The sequence below is a fragment of the Brienomyrus brachyistius genome, chromosome 18 (genome assembly GCF_023856365.1).
Source record: "Brienomyrus brachyistius isolate T26 chromosome 18, BBRACH_0.4, whole genome shotgun sequence".
In the NCBI taxonomy this organism is placed as follows: domain Eukaryota; kingdom Metazoa; phylum Chordata; class Actinopteri; order Osteoglossiformes; family Mormyridae; genus Brienomyrus; species Brienomyrus brachyistius.
This window is the reverse complement of record NC_064550.1, coordinates 578,559-598,220: the sequence shown is the minus strand read 5'-3', so window position 1 is coordinate 598,220 and position 19,662 is coordinate 578,559. Positions and strand designations below refer to the sequence as shown.

General features: G+C 48.9%; 1 protein-coding gene across 2 annotated transcripts in view; it reads left to right on the top strand.

The window, feature by feature from the left end:
- The first annotated feature begins 4,965 nt into the window (after positions 1 to 4,965).
- Positions 4,966 to 19,662, top strand: part of LOC125713012 (metabotropic glutamate receptor 4-like) — a 182,361-nt gene continuing 167,664 nt past the window's right edge. The window contains exon 1 of one of the 2 annotated variants that reach the window (XM_048983702.1): positions 4,966 to 6,153. The gene's annotated coding sequence lies outside the window, so the exon portion shown is untranslated. The remainder of the gene's footprint in view (positions 6,154 to 19,662) is intronic. The other variant, XM_048983700.1, reaches the window with a different exon arrangement.

The following is a 19,662-nucleotide window of genomic DNA, read 5'->3' as shown; positions in this document are numbered from 1 at the left end:
TTACAAGGCTGCAGTCATGGTGTAACACCCCTCTATCTGCCTCTGTCTGTAGGTGGAGACCTCAGCTGGGGGGTGACGCCCCTCTACCTGCCTCTGCCTGTAGGTGGAGACCTCACCTGGTTGGTGACACCCCTCTATCTGCCTCTGTCTGTAGGTGGACACCTCAGCTGGGGGGGTGACGCTCCTCTACCTGCCTCTGTCTGTAGGTGGAGACCTCAGCTGGGGGGGTGACGCCCCTCTATCTGCCTCTGTCTGTAGGTGGAGACCTCAGCTGGGGGGGTGACGCTCCTCTACCTGCCTCTGTCTGTAGGTGGAGACCTCAGCTGGGGGGGTGACACCCCTCTATCTGCCTCTGTCTGTAGGTGGAGACCTTAGCTGGGGGGTGACGCCCCTCTACCTGCCTCTGTCTGTAGGTGGAGACCTCAGCTGGGGGGGTGACACCCCTCTATCTGCCTCTGTCTGTAGGTGGAGACCTTAGCTGGGGGGTGACACCCCTCTACCTGCCTCTGTCTGTAGGTGGAGACCTCAGCTGGGGGGGGTGACGCTCCTCTACCTGCCTCTGTCTGTAGGTGGAGACCTCAGCTGGGGGGGTGACGCTCCTCTACCTGCCTCTGTCTGTAGGTGGAGACCTCAGCTGGGGGGGTGATGCCCCTCTACCTGCCTCTGTCTGTAGGTGGAGACCTCAGCTGGGGGGGTGACGCCCCTCTATCTGCCTCTGTCTGTAGGTGGAGACCTCAGCTGGGGGGGTGACGCCCCTCTACCTGCCTCTGTCTGTAGGTGGAGACCTCAGCTGGGGGGGTGACGCCCCTCTATCTGCCTCTGTCTGTAGGTGGAGACCTCAGCTGGGGGGGTGACGCCCCTCTACCTGCCTCTGTCTGTAGGTGGAGACCTCAGCTGGGGGGGTGACGCCCCTCTATCTGCCTCTGTCTGTAGGTGGAGACCTTAGCTGGGGGGTGACGCCCCTCTACCTGCCTCTGTCTGTAGGTGGCGACTTCAGCTCAGTTCCACTGTATAATTTTATGGACTGTTTTAAATACGGTTGTAGATGCATACTAAACAGCTGTATTTCGTTTGATACATAACACATGTTTCCAGATAATTTCCTGATATCTATATATCTGCATGGATGATCTTTAGTATGCACCATAAGCTCTTTAGAAGTAATGTGAACATTTTACTGTATTAATATTGTATTAATGTTACAATAAAATTGTTATTCATTTTCAGGAATAACTTGGGAAGCTGTCTGAGATGAGAGTAAATCTTACCTCAGGCAGTGTTTTTGACGATGCCAACAGTGTGAAGTTGGATGCATGGAGGCTGTGTAGATTAGGATCCTCTGTGTGTGTTTGTGTGTTGAATGGTGGTGGTTCTGATCCTTGATTCTGCAAAGTGATACTACAGCCAAACTAACAGGGAAGGCTCATAACCTCCAGCCGATCTAAGGGACTGTCTGATCTGGCTTTCTTAATAAAATGTATGCTGCATTGGATGGAGGCATCTGATAAATAAATAAAACGTGAAAAAGAGTATCTTTCTTTACGGGAATCGGAGTCTGCAATGATCATGAAACACTGACCTTAGATGCTGTGTTTAAAGACATCCTGGTCAGCAGGGTTTGATGTTGGGGCCGCAGCGGGCAAAGAAATGATTTACGATTAACTAAAGCTGTTTTATCAGTTCTAAGCTGGTTACTGGATTTGGGGTTTGGGGCTGTCCATCACATTAGCTGGATTATCCAGAAGTGGTATCTAATATCTAACACATCCCAGATCTGGTTGCAAACACACAACCGCATGTTACCCATCATGCTGTGTGCATGGGTGTCTGTCACAGATGTGTATTTTCACGGTAAGCGGGACAGAAACCCGAAGTCCATTTCTGAATTGCCTGCAGCTCACCTTGCCTGCAAGCGTCCATTTCAATGTCCCTCTTCTGTGTGAGTCATCTGGTCTGTCTAAAACTTCTGAAACCTTCCAAACAGGAGGCCCAGGTCAACATCAGTGTTGGGGAACTAAGAATTCTACAGCTCCTTCCTATGTTCAGGCATGTAGCTGATGTGTACAGAAGTGTTATTTGCAGGGGTTGGACAATGAAATAGAAAGCCCTAGTTTTAGATCATAATTATTTATTAGTATGGTGTAGGGCCTCCTTTTATGGCCAGTACAGCATCAGTATCATTTAGCAAATGACAGACACAAGTCCAAAACATTTCCTGAGTCGCTCCTTCAAAACACCCCAAAGTAGCTCAATGATATTCAGATCTGGTGACTGTGCCGGCCATGGGAAATATTCAACTTCAGTTTCATGGTCATGAATCCACTCTGTCACCAGTCTTGCTGTGTGTATTGGTGCATTATCATCCTGATACACGGCACCACCTTCAGGCTATAAAGTCTGAACCCCTGGGTGAACATGATCCTCCAGAATGGTTCAGATGTCCTTGCCAGTGACACACACATCAAGAACATGTAGTGGGTCTAGGGAATGCCATGACATTGCAGCCCAAATTATCACTGACCCACCCCCCTTGCTGGAGTCTGGGTACGCAGCAGTCCGGGTGGTAAGCCTCTTTGGGGCTTCTCTACACAAAGCTCAGTGAATCGGAGAACAATACATGTTTCACATTGTCCACATGCCAGGATGTTTGCTACTGGCACCAATAAAACCGACATTTGGCATTGGCATGAGTGACCAAAAGTTTGGCTATAGCAACCTGACCATGAATGTTGATCCTGTGGAGCTCCCGATGAGCAGTTTTGATGTTTAACAGGAGAGTCAAGGTGTGCATTTAATTCTTCAGTGAGGTGGGCAGCTGTGGTTTTATGTTTTTTTGGATGTACCCTCGGTTACTCTCCATTCGGAGAGCTTCTTCTTGTGTCCACAGTTGCTCCATCCTTCGTGGCGGTATGCCGACATCACCCTGGATACTGTGGCTCTCGATACGCCACAAAGACTTGCTGTCCTAGTCACAGATGCGCCAGTGTGACGTGCTCTGATGTGTCTCTCATCATAATGTGCGTATTGCAGTATTTTATGTACAGCTGTGTGACTGCTCTGCTAATTCAACCTTCACACTCTGCTCTTACTGATGGAATGCGCAATCAGTGAAGATTGCTCACCGGGTCACGCATATATAGGCGTGAAACCACAAACACCAGTTTGGCCTGTGTTTCAATTTCATCGTCCAACCCCTGTACATTTGCAGGTCAATTGAAAGTAAGAAGCATGACTGATTCCCATCATTGATCGATCGATTGAACCATCCATCCATTTTCTGTACCCGCTTATCCTATTCAGGGTCATGGGGGATCCAGAGCTTATCCTGGAAGCTATGGGTGCAAGACATGGAAGAACCCAAGCCAGGGCACCAATCCATCACATTATCCCGATAATCAATGACACGCGTTTACAATTTGATCCTACTTGTTACCAAACCAAAAATCATTAAAACAAAAACAGTGTAGGCCTAAATGAATGTACGTAGCCATGGTATGATCACTAATTCATCTCGGCTATTTCTGAAACTATTACGCACTTTGAAGTATTGGTGTCGTTTAAAAAAGAAATCGGTTTTTTTTTGTATTTATCAAAAATACATTACCATTTCTTAACAAAAAATGTAGGCTATATTATTGTACCAAAGTCACTTAAATGTGTATTGTGTCTTACATAACAACCATAAAAACGTGTCCGAAGGTTACGTTTGTATTACTTTATATATAAGAAAATAAAACCCGCCGGCGACATATTTATTATTTATTTCATTTATTGGTTGAAGTGAAGCGACATTTGGACGCTAGGGGGCACCTTACACCCTTCGATCGAGGGGACTAAGACCGTAGGAGAGGCTTTGCAGAACCTTTCCAGTCCCCCAAAGCGCTGTGATCACTAAGCCAAGGCTGCAAACGGAATATTATAGAACTGTATAGAAAGCCAAAGATGCCCTCCTTAATGGGCAGCCCTAACCTGGCGGTTTGCACTACTACGTCAGAAGCTCGTCTTTTCATTTCAGAAACATGCGCGTACTCCCTTTTTAAAGAAGGACGAGTCTATGTTACATTATATATAACTTCCCGGACAGGTTGTGGTTCGCGTGAATGAAATTAAGACGGAATTCGAGAAATTATGGGATGTTCCAGTTTCTTGTTGCGCTGGTCTGCTTTAAAATTTTTGAAACGTAACATTAGTTATTATTACACTGATTCTGGATTTTAATACAGATGAATGAATGGCTGCAAAGACTCCCTTTAAGTGGCGATGTTATGCGCGGACCCGACAAGGCAGTCACTGCGGAGCGCCTCCCAGCCTCGGTTTCCTCCGTCGGAAAACGCGCCGATTTGTGATTTATGTGTATGATAAATATTGAATTGTATGCAGTAAATGACTAGCTATCAGTCTAATCAATAAAGGCGGAGCACCCGCCACTTGCTGAGGCAATTAAATTAATACACCAAATTAATAAATTAATTAATACATGACGTATACGTCGCCCTAATTGCAAAACCCGTTTCGTTTTATTGCGCATTTCCCTAAAATCCACTGGTGCTGCCTGTTACACTTTTTTTCTCCCTATTTTCTGACCCTCTCGTAGATACTTGTCTGTCCTTTTCATTGTGTTTTCCCCCTTTATACCAGTTTCTTCACAGGGTGAATCTTATTATTAAAAGACTGAATTGCTGGCGTTCGTCCCAGGTTCCATATAAAGAACTTAGCGGGAGCTGGAGACTGGGAGGGGGGCGCGCTGGTCGGGCTCCGGGGCGCTGCGCTGCCATTCCGCCCGAAAGCGGCTCCTGTGTGAAGGCGCACGCTTTTTTAACGGATCCGCACATCCACAAGAGCGGTCAGTGGCCACCGGACGCTGAGAAACGCGCTGCAATAGGGCGCTCCACCTTTAAGGATAATGACGGCTCACTGGTATATTGGCTACCCACAGTGAAACTCCTCCTGGCTGCTGCCTGGTGGTCCAGCCCCTTCCAGGCAGCGCATCCAGAGCCGAGATCGCTCATCCGCAGACAGTATCTCGCTGCCCGCGGCAGCTGCATCAGCCTCGGTAGCTTCGGATGTAGCGTAGTGTGTTTCCCCAGTCTAGAAGCTGAAGACCCCCCGGCACTTAATTCTTTTTACGCCCTGAAACAGTGTCACGAAACCGACAGAATCAACTGAAATGTCATCGCTTTTTCTTTCCGGAGTATTTCCATAATGCGGGAGAAGTGTCTCGACTTGCAAACTATTTTCTGTATACAGAAACGCGATTAATTCTTGTAAATCCCCGTCATTATTAAGGGATCGAGAAGCAATGTCTTTTCGGCGGAAGGATGAATATGAACTTGCCGTGGGATATACTTTATTCTGTCCGTGCAGCCCTTTTGAAAAGACACCTGTGGGCAACAACCTGATTTGAGGATCAAACCAAATGACAAGAAGCATGTCTCGCCTGCATCTTCGAACAAATAATCGAAAAGCGAAACAGTATTAAATATTATTGCAGCTGTACGTCGAATCCAAAAAACTATAACTCACCAGTCAGTAATAAAACGGACTGGTAATTCCGAACCATTGTAACTACATATCACAGACCTAGAAATATGACCCAGAAACACTCGTACTTCGATATAACGGTAGTTGCAAATCGTCTTGGAGCGCAACTGAATTGTATGAAGGTGGATTTAGGAGCAGACTGCTTTTCCAATGGGGTGGTGCCACATGCAAGTGTTAGTCATGTTCATCATCACACACCAGCAACACAGGATTAAGTACAGCGGCATCTTATCGCTACAGTAAAGCTCAAAAAGACGAAAAAAATAATAAAGAACTGGAAAATAAGAGAAAAAGGCAACGCGGCACTTTATTTGAACGTTTCCAGGACCAAGTCAGTATTTGCGCGAAGAAAAAGGCTTTTATCAAGGCTGGCAATGCAGGACTCATGGGTTTTTGCAGTGTTTCGCGGGTTTGGCTATGAGGTGCTTCTTAAATGAGCCTTTCCTCAGCGATCACACGACGGCACTGCGCACCCGGCTTCGATTCCTACCTGTGGGTCCCGCGTCCCCATGAAGGGACCCCGTGAAGCGCACAGATACGCCGGATCAGTGTGAATCAAGAGACGCGGGGCTTCCCCCTTCCCCCTTTCAAAGGTCTGGGTCTGCTTTGAAGGTACGGTCCCTTTTACCTTTACATTTCTGTTCGTGCGCACTGGAGCGTTAAAAGGAACTTTGAGGCTATTCTTTATAATAATCTGTGTAAACCACAGTGGACAAAACAAAACCCCCAAGTAAATATAAAATATGCAGTTTATCACGCAGAATATATACCAGTTTATTATAATTTAATGTATTTCTGAATAACTTCACATTTGCTGTATAGAATACGAGGATTTACGTATATGATAAAATCTCTGGTGTCACCATATTTACGCGCATAGTAAATGTACAGTGGGATTCGGGTGCCTTTTCATACATGCGATGGCATTTGCTCCTTCTACAGGTCCCGTTATGTTACAGTGAAGGGTGGGTTACTCTATGGGAACTTAAAAACACCCAATCCTATACTGTCCCCTGGGTCCGCTGTAATTAAGCTTATATGGGGGGCTTACGCTCCCAGTTTTTATACATAAGTGAAAAGAAAGCCGTTTCTCTTAACACATTTATATAAATTTCGAAAAAAAAGCTGAAGACATTAAAGCTTAGTTCATGGTTTATTGTCGGCTTTAATTATGAGCTCCACCATAAAAGTGCCATACAATCGAGGGAAATCCCAAATAAGGCGGATCATATTTTAATAAATACCGCTGTTTAGCTTCAAGTCATTATGGGGGATACCGTTTGCTGCAATAGAGAGACCCATTAACTATATAAAACCGAAAAACATTATTGCTCATTCTGTATTTACAAAGTGCGAACTGGAACTAGTAAATTACATAGACAATCTTGTTCAAAGGCTATTTAAGAAGTCATTTTAATCCCGTGTTTTAATTAACCCCTGAACAAGTGGCGGCCCTAAATCGTATTTTTAAGTCTGAAAATTGAAGTCTGGTTACATTTAATTGATTTATTAACTAAATACAGGAGTACTGACTTATTAAACACGTTGCGTGACCTCACTTGAATCACTTTACGCGTTTCCCCAAGACCGGGTATCCCCAGTGCACACAGAGCGAAGCCCCACCGAAAAGGCCATTAAAATATAGTGGTTTCCTTTATAACATTCGGTAAATTACATCATGGCTCACACTCCTCTTTCAAACAACGTGCTGTCGAGTCCTCAAATGTCAGCCCTGCTGGCTCGAGCGCCTAGATGCGCCCGCTCTCTCTTATATTTGTCGGATACATTCACGGCAGATTGAAGTGAGGACGCTCATCGGCGCCTAATCGGCGTTATTGGTTTTTATAAAGAGCCACGCATTTCTAGTTAGATAATAAAAACTGCCCATACTCCGGCAGGTGTACCGCGCGCTATTTGGCTTAATCTTGGTATCTGTGTATTTAAGGTATTTGTTTTCCAGGCGTTTTTGTGCCAGGATTTGCGGTGTCACCTCTCCTGGATCCAGGCGTTTGTAAAGCACTTTTCGTGCGCTTTGCATATTGGCTCTGTGTTTTCTCGGGGCGTAATGGGCTTTTCATCTTATTTATTTATTTACTGTGGGCGTCAGTTTTCCGGTCAGACGGGTCAGTTTATCGGTCATGTGGGTTTGTGAGTACAGGGTAAAAGTTTTTTGGTGAAAATGCTTGTTTTTTTAGAAGCTCCTCCTCTCTTGGTAAACCAGACCTGCCAGTTTTCTTATTGGTTGTTATGGATTAACATCAGTGCCAGGTGGTCATGTGGTCATGCCTAGGCCCCACTCTGCAAAGTAGCAACCCTGACTATCCATTCATCCTTACGTAGCTTATCCTACTGGGTTGCGGGGGGGTCCAGAGCCTATCCCAGAAGCAATGTGCATGAGGCAGGGAACAACCCAGGATGGGGGGCCAGCCCATCACAGGGCACACTCACACACCATTCACTCACACATGCACACCTATGGGCAATTTAGCGACTCCAATTAGCCTTAGCGTGTTTTTGGACTGTGGGGGGGAAACCGGAGTACCCGGAGGAAGTCCCATGATGACATGGGGAGAACATGCAAACTCCACACACATGTGACCCAGGCGGAGACTTGAGCCCGGGTCCCAGAGGTGTGATGCAACAGTGCTAACCACTGCACCACCATGCCGCCCCCAACCCTGACTAATTTCTCTTATTTAGCTTTACTTGGGCATGTGCCCTGCAATGGTCTGGTGCCCCATTCTGGGTTCTTACCTGCCTTTCACCCATTGGATAGGCTCTGGACCTCCTGTGACCCTGAATAGTTTAAGAAGTTACAGAAAATGGATGGATGGATGGATGCTTTGGCTTGGTTAGATGTCCTGTGGTCTACAAATGCCTCTTGTGTCAAGGATACACTCTGGAAGCATCAGAAGTCAGCTGAAGATGGACTGTAGATCCCAACTCATGGGAATCCATATATATTTAAAGATCTTTAAATACAGTTTCCCGAGAGATTCACAGACGGATTCCCAAAGATCTCATTTCTGCAGCTGTTCTTGTGCTCGCATCTATAAGAATGGTGCTGCATTTGTGAATCTTTGTCTTCTGGGAATAAGCTTTCCCTGCGAGCATCCATCAAACTTACTTGACGTGATATTTCACGTACGCAAACGGTCGAGACATCTGCGTAATTGTTTTCTTTGGCCGGCGATAGCAGAGAGCCGTCTTTTGTTTGTTGCTTTATAACTTGCTCCCAATTTGAGTTGGGTTTCCTTTCCAGCAAACAGCGTCTTTAGATGCAATTAAACATTTAACCATGACTGAGGATGACTGGACCGAGCTCCAGCGCACCATGTTATTCAAATGCCATTGGACTAAATTAAAGGCTGCGGCATGTTCTTGTGCGGGAGACACAGTGCCGAATTCCGGTGTTTTCCTGCCTTGGAACGAAAGTCGTGACGTGTGACGTGTGCAAATGGCACCCATCTGCTTTTTGTCATCGCGGACTGTCGGAGCCATGCACAGTCCCATCGTTCTCCTACATTAATCAAGACGTGTGACACATCAGCCCTGTCGCCTCATTAAAATACACTCGCACGCCACTCCAGTTCCAGGCTATAACCTGCCGCATTTTAATGGCCTTTGATACTAACTTACCGCTGGCGAGCTGTAAACAGACCCCCCCCCCTTTAACAACAGGCGAGAGGATTTTACACGGGCTTCGGAAATGCATCAGTCGCTGTGGGAGTCCGACGGGGGCTTAGACGGATTGTCCTTTATGTTCTCCGTAAATCCGCTGTGTGCGCGCGGACGGACGCGTAGCGCCGTACTAAGAAGCTGGCCCGTCCCCGCGTTCGTGGCACGACGTACAGACACGTGCCGAATTAACGTCCAGCTGACTCCGTTTCATTACCTGCCACCCCAGTCGATTTTATTTTGCTATTTCTCCCTTTGTTTTTCGAAGGCTGAGTGACTCAGATCGGGTTTACCGTGGAGAATTAAATGTCAGGAGAATCGGCATTTACATGGCCGCCTCGGATCTGGCTGGGAAGCCCACAGGGGTCGAAGGTCGCTCGGCCTCCCCTGCGCTAATGGGCGCCGGTGACCCTTTTGTAGCATCTCTTCACGTCTCCCTTGCCGCTGCTCGTCCGTTCTCTCTGCCTGCCTTCGCTTGCATATCCAACGCTAATCTGCTTTCCGTGCCATTAAATCATGTATCCCAGTTTCCTTCAGAGGGGCTGGATGGAGTTGTTCTGCGTATGCCGTCTCCGGGAAGCTCCGAGCAGTCACGGTTTCAAAGATGTCACAAGTGATGGATGTGGCAGCTTTTCCCCGTGGCACGATCCGGCCCCCATCTGCACTTTCTTTTTCTCAGGGAAACGCTGCTCGTATATTCATATTCGGCACAAAATCAATGGAATCTGTGTGACAACTTTATTACTGAAATACATGAGACAACCTAGCTGAAGGTCCATCGACTTCAGCTCCCATGTCTCAAATCAAATGGGTGTGGCCAGCCCCCCCCCCCGTTAAAGTAAATTATGGCGTGCGAGGTGATTGGGTTTGGTGTCGAGTGACATGTTCATCAGCCAATCAGCTTTGTGCGTAGGAGCAGGTCTGCCCATCACACAGTCCCCAATGAGGATGGAGTCTAAATGCAGGTTCTGCTTGGCGCTATGCTTTTGTCAAGAATTAAAACGGCCCAAAAGTGAAAATAATTGAAAAGCTGAGCATTTAAATGTGAAAACTGGTTTGTTTGTTAAGCCGGATTTTGAGTTTCGTCTTTCAGCTGGTATCACCTTCTCTGCTTCACATGCAGGCAGCACTGTCTCATTCGTTTGGTTCTGATTATTGGGGGTGGGTAGAACTGCCCACCCCCCCATAATTTAGGCCCATGTCTAGCCCCGTTAGGTAGTCTGTGCCGAGGGGCTAGCTTGATAGTCCCGACTCGCAACGTTGACATTTACAGAGTAGCGTGGATATGACATCTGGGCTGATTTTCTTCTGGATAGTGGGCGCTATGCCGAGCCCATCGCATCGATGCTAAGGCACGCGCCGCCTCACGGCTCTCAAAACCACGTGGGCGGAGTGATCGGGAGAACGCTGCCCTTTAAGCTGCAGGGGTTCCACAGACTTTCATTCGCCAGTGAGCGCTGCTATAGTTCCCTGAAAAAGGCCAGGCGAGTGTGTCTCAGCGAAGGATATGGAGGCCAGAATCGACACGTTAAGTGGTGTTTATCAGCGTGAAGCTCGGTTAAACCGCAAGCGCACAAAAGCGCAGATTGGCGGGGCCACGGGGAGCCGGGAATCGCGGGAAAGGAGGGAGGCAGGCTGGCGGCTGTCAGGGTGATACGCGGCACAGATGCTGGCTGTGAGGTGTAATGATAAAGGTGGCTTTGATTTGGAGGCGTACGCAGTGGCAGCCCCGTCACCTGTCTGCGACATGCTTTCTGATCCAGTAGAGGCCCGTGACGTTCTGCACGCAGACCTGAGAGGTTTGGAAAGTGTGTTCTGGGGGGACAGCCACGATGCGGATTCCCGTCGGATCCCGTCTTCAAAGGTCAAAGGTCATGCCCCTGCCCAGCTGCATTGTCGTGCATTGGTGATTTGTACCAGCAATCCATCCAGTTTGTCTTGAATCAATGGGTCATGTGAAACAAGACACTGCTTATCAGAAGCTTATCAGTCTTCCTAACCTTTAACCTTTGAGTTTTCAGTTACTTTGATGATGTGAATATAAGTATCTGTAGTTATATATTGTGACTGAGGTAACTCATATAACACGAATACTGTGAGAATGAGAAGGCCATTCTATAGCTTGTTTTGGATCAGACTTTAAGGGTGGCTTAGTGTTTCATTGGGCTGTATTGTCACTTTACCCCTCTGAGGGTATGGGGTTTGCGAGTGTTCCCTGTGCTGTGTGGGGTCCCTCTGGATGGTTGGGTTTCCTCATGCAGTCGAGCTAATCTGTATCGTTAAACTGTCCATTGACTATGACTGGTGTGGGTGTGTGTCCACAGGGATTAGCCCCGCCCTCTTCATTTGGGGGTCATAATCCGATCTATTTTTGTGGGTATGCAAGAACTTTACTCCTGTAATGGGAAGCCATATATGGGTATATCTGGGTAGCCTCACACGTCTAGGGTTATGGGTTTGAATCTGGCGTCTGGTTTCCATACAATCCTTGTGGGATGTGACCACACCACATTCTGTGCTGCTTGTAATAGACTCCTGCCAGGACCCTCAGCAGGGATGGGAATGGATGGAGTTATCATGTGTCTGTAAGACTGATATAACATGGTCCTTTGCGCCCCACCCCTCCCCAGAACAGAAGATGGTTTGTTCACAAATCTGAGCGTAAATATATCTACCACATATCCACCCTGCTCTCCCACTGTCCCCATGGGCCTGTGCCTGAACAAATGAATTTCTCCATGAAATCCACAGCAATGTGAAAAATCCCCTGTGAGTCTCCTTCATCCTGAACATGAGATGATCCCTCTGTGGTCAGGGGCTGTCGCTAACGAGGCCTTCAGCTCTTCCTCGGCTCGCAGCTTCTGACATCGGTGATGGGGGCGGGGCTACAGGGACGGCTTGGTGTGTGCAGAGACGGTGAGAGTGCGGAGCTGCCGGCCTGGCCGGTGGCCTGTTCTCCCCTCCTGCCGCCCTCTGTTGGCTCCAGTCTCTGCGTGACTAGGGGAGGTCGCAGTGTCGCTGGGTCCTCCTCCTGCTCTGCTTCTCACAGCTCCTCCCTAGCTTTACTCCTCACAGGAACTCTTCCTGACTCACTCCCCAGATGTGCTCCTCGTCGTTCCTCCTCCCAACCCTCCCCAGAACTGTCTCCCACGGCTCCTTCTTGATCTTCAGTGAGATCCTCTAGGAGCTTATTAAAATCTTCTCTACTAGTTTCTGTAAAATGACTACCTGAAAAAATGGGTTATAGCTCAAAATGTATGTAAGGTCCTTTGGTTAAAATATTCTATTATTAAGTAACTGCATAATAAGAATAATCCATCCATCCACCCACCCATCCAACCATCCATCCATCCACCCATCGATCTTCATAGCCTACAATCCAGTGCAGGGTCCGAGGCAGCAGAGGGCCGACATACTGCGGATCATTGAAACTCTATTGCCACCACTGTAATAGTAATTGTAATTGTATCACACGATAGCTAATTAGATGGAATCTGACATGTAGTACATGTGAGATACATACAGGGGGCAATTTGGGGTATGTGTTTGGTGATACAGGCAGGGTGTGTGTGTGTCCCTTTTATGGTGATGGTTGGTGATATAAACAGCGTCGTTTTTCAGGGACAGAAAAAGATATGATGGAAGGATGTGAGGTAGCTTCCGGAAAGCTTTGCGTTAATAATTGTGTTAAGGATCAGAGAGCCTCTTTGAGAGCATGCACTCCAGCTCTGCGGGGGGGGGGAGGGGGGGCATGTGGGCTTGGGGGTCGCGTCCCCCCGCCCCCCAGGTGGGTTTCACCAATCATACAAGCGGCGTGTGAATGGGGGCGGATGCCTGCAGGACAGTGTGCCGATTGTGGGGCCTTTTCAGCCCTGCTTGAATATTCATGTCCAGCAGGTGTCCTGCTCACACAGCTGTGTGGCAGCGAGGTTTATCAGGTACCGAGTCCCCGGGGCTGGGATGACCCCGACTCCCGCCCAGAGCAGCCGAGGGTGATCGGCCTCACATCTGAGTCGCGCTAACGCTTCAGAGCTATGCCGCTGGTCAGCGTGGATGCTGCCTGCCTGAGATAAACACAACGCGTCCCAAACCTTTTAACAGCGGGGCTTTGTATTTTTCCAGAAGATTCCATTAGAATTAATCCAGGCCTGCTGGTCGGCGGGGGCTGGGATTTGAGCCGCTGTGGTCCCGCTGGAGCAGCATGGACCACATGCACGCAATATGACTGTTATCTGGCGGTGCTGGGGAATTGTGGGAAGGCTTAGTTTCATATCAGCAGTCGTCTCCTTTCAAGCCGCTTGTCCGCTGGCGGATGAAATATGTATGGGGTCCCTGTTTGTATAGAGAGACGCAGGGGGTGAGCAGGATTCCCGACAAACGATATTTATGCTGCCCACTGCTCTCATGGAACAGCAGCGGAAAGATTCCTGAAAGTTTGGGGGAGGGGTATGAGGAGGACAGGCCTTCACCGACCTCGAAGGGTCCGAAGGGGCCGGAACACGGAGAAGGAACAAGGCGAGGAATCGGAGCAGGACTTTTACTCTGATCATTTCAGGCTGACAGACTGACTTTCTTCTCCTCTGGACATGGGTTTTGACCCAGTCTCCACCCGTCCCCTGCTGCACTCCACAGCTTGGGGCCGGTTTGGGCCCCACCTGCTCTCTTCTGTTGTTTCACCCACAGAGACACCAGCCTGCTGGATTTAGTCTAAATGCCCAGTAAGCGTCAATTCTGGACCTTCGTTACTGAAGAGCCAGGCTGGCAATTTGATTCGCCAAAACCTCATTAAATGATACTTGAATATCACAAACCATAGTTCATTACAGCATTTGGATGCATAAGTAGTGGCATTGCCCTCCCTGGCTGTAGAACTTAACACCAAGTCGCTACGCTCCACTAATGAAATGCTGAACTCTATTTGATCCTATTAAAGAGGAATAAAACAATAATTAGCACAGCTGGGGACTGTTTTTCTGTTAAAATGTAATATGCATCTCCCACTTAATTTGGCGGATGAGGCTGTGCGTTTGCAGGGCGCTGCGGAGTGAGATGTGTGACAGCTCATTACGACAGGCTGCCGTCCTGCTCACCTCTCTTTCCCGATAACGAGGCTACCTTGCTAATTCTGTCCCCAGCCCTAGAGATGGTTTCTTAGGAGAGTTTGTTATGGGGATAGTCCGCTTTCAGTGCTCTGTACTTCCTCTTAATGATATAAGGAGCAAATGTAACGTTGTAAGCAGCAGTGAATGTGCGCCCAGGGTTGGGCTACTCCCGAGTACCTGTGTCTAGGTTTGGGGTGCTCTTGATTACCTGTGCCCAGAGTTGGGATACTCTGGAGTACCAGTGCCCAAGTTTTGGGTTCTCTCAAGTACTCGTGCTCAGGGTTGGGGAACTCTGGAGTACCCGAGCCAAGGTTTTGGGTACTCTCGATTACCCGTGCCCCAGTTTTTGGTACTCTCAAGTACCCATGCTCATGGTTGGGGAACTCTGGAGTACCCGTGCCCCGGTTTTGGGTACTCTCAAGTATCCATGCTCATGGTTGGGGTACTCTCAATTACGCGTGTTCAGGTTTGCCTAGGTGAATTCAAATGTCATGTGAACTGAGACATATATTAGCAATATTCACCAGTAATGCATTAAACAGTTTGCCACGGGGATATACAGTGTAGCACTGTAGTGTAGCACTGTAGTGTAGCACACCTTCTTGTTTCTCGTGTCTCTGCTGGACCCGCATCCTCAAAGATGATTAAAGTACAATTTATTCAATAAAAATTTTGATGGAGGTTTTCCTGAATTCCTTCAGTAAACATCCTTCAATGTGAAAACGTGAAAAAGTGAGTTAATTGTGTGTAAAGTTGGTTGGTGTGACCTCAATAGCACCGATAAGGTTAGTCTGATAGGGGGGAGGGGGTTCTGAGTTGTGTGTGGAACCAGCCCATCTCAGCTACCACTACCCAGCCTTCCACCAGCTGTGGGCTGGATAAGAAGGACCCTGCAGTCCCTTCCACGCTCTTGACCTGCTAAGCCTCCTACAGGGCGGCGGTGATGGACTCTGAGAGCCTCACATGTCTCTTTGCCACTATCAGATGTGCGCTAAGCTCCGCCGGGGCCGCTTCTGCTTCCACTGTCGCCATGACAGCCGCCTCCTGCCCTCCTGCACATTACTCTGTAAACGCGGCAGTCCTGTGTGCCCAGATAATGCCTGGTAATGGTTCCTTTTACACACGGGTATGTTTTTATTCTGGTCAGTGCGTGAGATAAGGGATAACCGCTATTGTGATAATGAATGATTTCCCACTCCTTTTGCAGTAGGGGTACGTCAGAAGGAGTGGTGGTATAATTCACATAGTGATGTCCCCCGAGGAGGTCGGAAGCCATGCTATATTTAAGTGCGAATGTTAGCCATGTTGTCTGTGAGAGTGCCTGATAAACTCCACAAACAGATGGCTCTCCCAGGAAGGAGCTGAAAACACAGTGTAGTACGGTAAACCAGCCACTTCAGGTGTAGAGCTTCATAGATGTGATAGCCTGTGATACGCGTCCTTTCCATATAACGCGACGATGATGGTAATGTCGCCTTGAAGTGGCAGGAACTGAACTGTTACCTTCAAAAGGCATGGTTTTCTTAGGAAGTTTCCAAGGCTACAGCTAGATGACATAGATATTACAAAAACTAAATGGTTAATGAGTCAGAAGACGGGAACTAGCTAGCTGCTTAGCAGAACATGCTGCTTCATCCATCCAGCCATCCATCCATTTTCCAAACCGATTATCCTACTGGGTCGCGGGGGGTCCGGAGCCTATCCCGGAAGCAATGGGCAAGAGGCAGGGAACAACCCAGGATGGGGGGCCAGCCCATCGCAGGGCACACTCACACACCATTCACTCACACATGCACTCCTACGGGCAATTTAGCAACTCCAATTAGCCTCAGCATGTCTTTGGACTAAGGGGGGAAACCGGAGTACCCAGAGGAAACCCCAAGACGACATGCGGAGAACATGCAAACCATATGCTGCTTCAGCATACCCTAAATAAGGGTGTTTATTTAATATTTAGTGTAGTGACTGTTTGTGGCCAACAGGGGGCCAAACCTTGGCACCCACACATATTCCTCTGTATGTGTGGTGAAAGATACACTAGCTTTAATGATATCACTAAGATGTGTCTCATGATCTGATTGGTCCATTACAGCGATAACACCATAATCGAATTTGCTGATGAAGTCTGTGGTGAATTCTGATTTGCTTGGAGGTGCTGTCCCCGGTTTCTATGTATATCTAACACATTCTGGTGTTGACAGAATAGTTCAGAATGCCTGTAGCGTTCAGTGCAGATGTCATTAAAGCTATTAGATTGTATAAACAGCGCACCGGGGAACCTTGATGCGTCAGTATTACAAAATATTCTGCCCGGATGTTTCGCTCAAGAGGGCTTAAAGAAGAAAAGACGTCGATTCTCCAGAGCGCGTCAACAAGTGCAGCCGAGAAGATCTCTGGTAATTATGTGAGTGTGACAGAGTGACGGCGTGGCCCTAATCTGCTGAAACATTCCAGCGGAGTGCTGATTCTGAGGGAATTCCGGCTCCGTCTCCATGATCCGTCTTCATTAATAGCAGATCTGAAGAGGGCCCTATTAATTTTCCACAAGGATGTGATGATGGAGAGGGAGGAATTACACACGCCTGAAAGCGGAGCGCCTGTGTCATTTTGGCAGCACTGGTGACATCTTAATGAGAGCCGGTGATTCGCTGGCGATGTCATGTGGCCCAGCTGATTGCGGTGACATCTTCTCGGCACTAGGAGATATTTTTTCTAAGGAATTAGACAAAAGGAATTTTCTAAGGTAGCGGGTTGAGTCATCATCCACATAGAGGCTTTTAGATTTAGGGGGTTGTGTGTGCCTTTATGGGGTAGGATCCTGTGTCTGTGATCAGAAGGTCGCCGGATCAAACTAAGTGATGTCACCGCTGGGGGAGGTTCTTGACCTGCATTTGCTGAAGGGACTGTCTGACCCGGCTCTCTCGATTGTGTGCTGCTTTGGATAAAAGTCTCTGCGAAATAAATAAATCGGAATGTAAAAGATCCACAAATACGAACTGAGCTTTGTTGATGAGTGTTTAACAATATCCCTCCATCGTTACGTCGTTAAAGTACTCAGTAACATAACGGTAAGGTTAATGGATATGCAAGGCTTGTTGCTAGGGAATTTTAATAGTTGCTAGGGAGTGTTAATAGCCGTTTACCAAAATGAGCCTCTTTTCTGAGTGATTCAGTCGTTCTGTTACCTTAACCTTTTTGGGAAAACTATGTATTTTTATTTAGATTATGTTTGTCCTGATGTTTAACATCGACTGAAGAATTTTCCAGCTTCTGCTGTGTGATGGGAGTAGGTTTGGTAGGCAGCTCTCTCACCTCCTTCCCCGCCTGCAGTGTTAGGAGGACCTGGTCAGGCTTATAGCCAGGTAGCAAAATAACATGTTTGAATCCCCCTCGAAATTCGCTCCAGGATCTGGCCCCTGACATGTGCCCTGCGAAGGCCTGGTGTCCTCCGGGGTGATTTCCTCTCCCGTTTGCCCTGGGCAGCCTGGGGTAGACTCCAGCCCCCCCCGCTGGAAAAGTGGCTTGAATGTTCGTTTGGTTTGGGGGGGGGGCGCTCAGCTGATGTGCTGATCTCACTCCCTGCTGTGCTGAGGAAGGACTACTGTGTGCTTAAGTGGGTGGAGTTTGAGCTTCAGGACCCCCTATACGCGCCTGATTAGAACGGTCCGGAAAGGCCACGAGATGCTGGGCCACAGCGGGAATGTAGGGCCGGGCCGTACATGCAGAGCCGGTGAGCCTCGGCCTGCCTGCACCCATCAGTGCCCGCTGGCGTCCCCTTCCTCTCTGTTCACCACGGGGTAGGCGGGTAATTAGCATGATTAATAGCTGTGGTTATAGTGGCCGCTGAAGCAATTAACAACTCCGAGGCCAAATATTTCCATCTCACTTTCAAAGGGCAAGATGGTGAGCATTCAGCAAGCAGCTTGGCTGCCTGGGCGGCCGTTGGCGGGGGGTAGGGGGGGGGGGGCGGCTGGGGGCCTGAACGGCAGCCAGCCACTGCGTCTCCGAAGAGCTTTTCACAGCCGAGCTGTGGCCCCCGCTCTGGCCCAGGATGGAGCAGCAGGATCCTGGGGGCAGGGGAGCTGCTAGGGGGGCGGAGGGCTTCCCTTCCTGTGGAGAGTACCAAGGAGCCGGTCCTCTCAATGCGGAGGAGCAGCGGCTCTACTCTGAGTCCCTCCCGAATGACCCGAAACTTCTCACCCTCTCTAAGGGAGACACCCTCATGCCTGAACATGGTGTTCATTATGGACAGTCCGTGATGAGCACAGAAGTCCAACAACAAAGCACCGCTCGGGTTCAGATCGGGGGGGCCATTCCTCCCAATCACACCCCTCCAGGTCTCACCGTCATTGCCCACATGAGCATTGAAGTCCCCCAGCAGAACAGGAGAAGCTCTCTCCAACACCCCTTCCAATTACTCCAAAAATGGTGGGTATTCTGAACTGCCGTTTGGCGCATAAGTGCAAACAACAGTCAGGACCCGTCCCCCCACCCGAAGGCGGAGGGAGGCTACCCTCTCGTCCACTGCGGTAAACCCCAATGTACAGGCGCCCAGCCTGGGGGCAATAAGTATGCCCACGCCCGCTCGGCGCCTCTCCCCGCGGGCAACTCCAGAGTGGAAAAGGGTCCAACCCCCCTCAAGGAGACTGGTTCCAGAGCCCAAGCCGTGCGTCGAGGTGAGTCCGACTATATCTAGCCGGAACTTCACAACCTCGCGCACCAGCTCAGGCTCTTTCCCCATCAGAGAGGTGACATTCCATGTCCCTAGAGCTAGCTTCTGCAGCCGAGGATCGGACCGCCAAGGTCCCCGCCTTTGGCCGCCGCCCAGATCACTTCGCTCCCGACCCCTATGGCCCCTCCCATGGGTGGTGAGCCCATTGGAGGGGGGACCCACGTGCCTTGTTCGGGCTGCGCCCGACCAGGCTCCATGGGTGTAGGCCTGGCCACCAGGCGCTCGCCATCGAGCCCCGCCCCCACCCCTGGCTCCGGGGGGGGCGGTGACCCGCGTCCGGGCAAAGGAAACCGTGGATCCAATATATTTTTCTTCATTAGGGGTCTTGTGAGCCACACTTCGTCTGGTTCCTCACCCAGGAGCTGTTTCCCCTGGGTGATCCTACTAGGGGCATAAAGCCCCGAGCAACTTAGCTCCTGGGATCACTGGAACAAACAAACCAGGAGAGTCTAATTTACAGTTGTGTTTAATAAACCTGATTAGTGTTAGTTCTGGAAAATGAAGAAAGTAAGGAAAATATAGTATTTTACCCTTGAAAAAATGAAATGAGTTTGAGGTATTTCTTCAGTCAATCCCTCATAGAATAATTATAGGCGTGTTACTGGCATA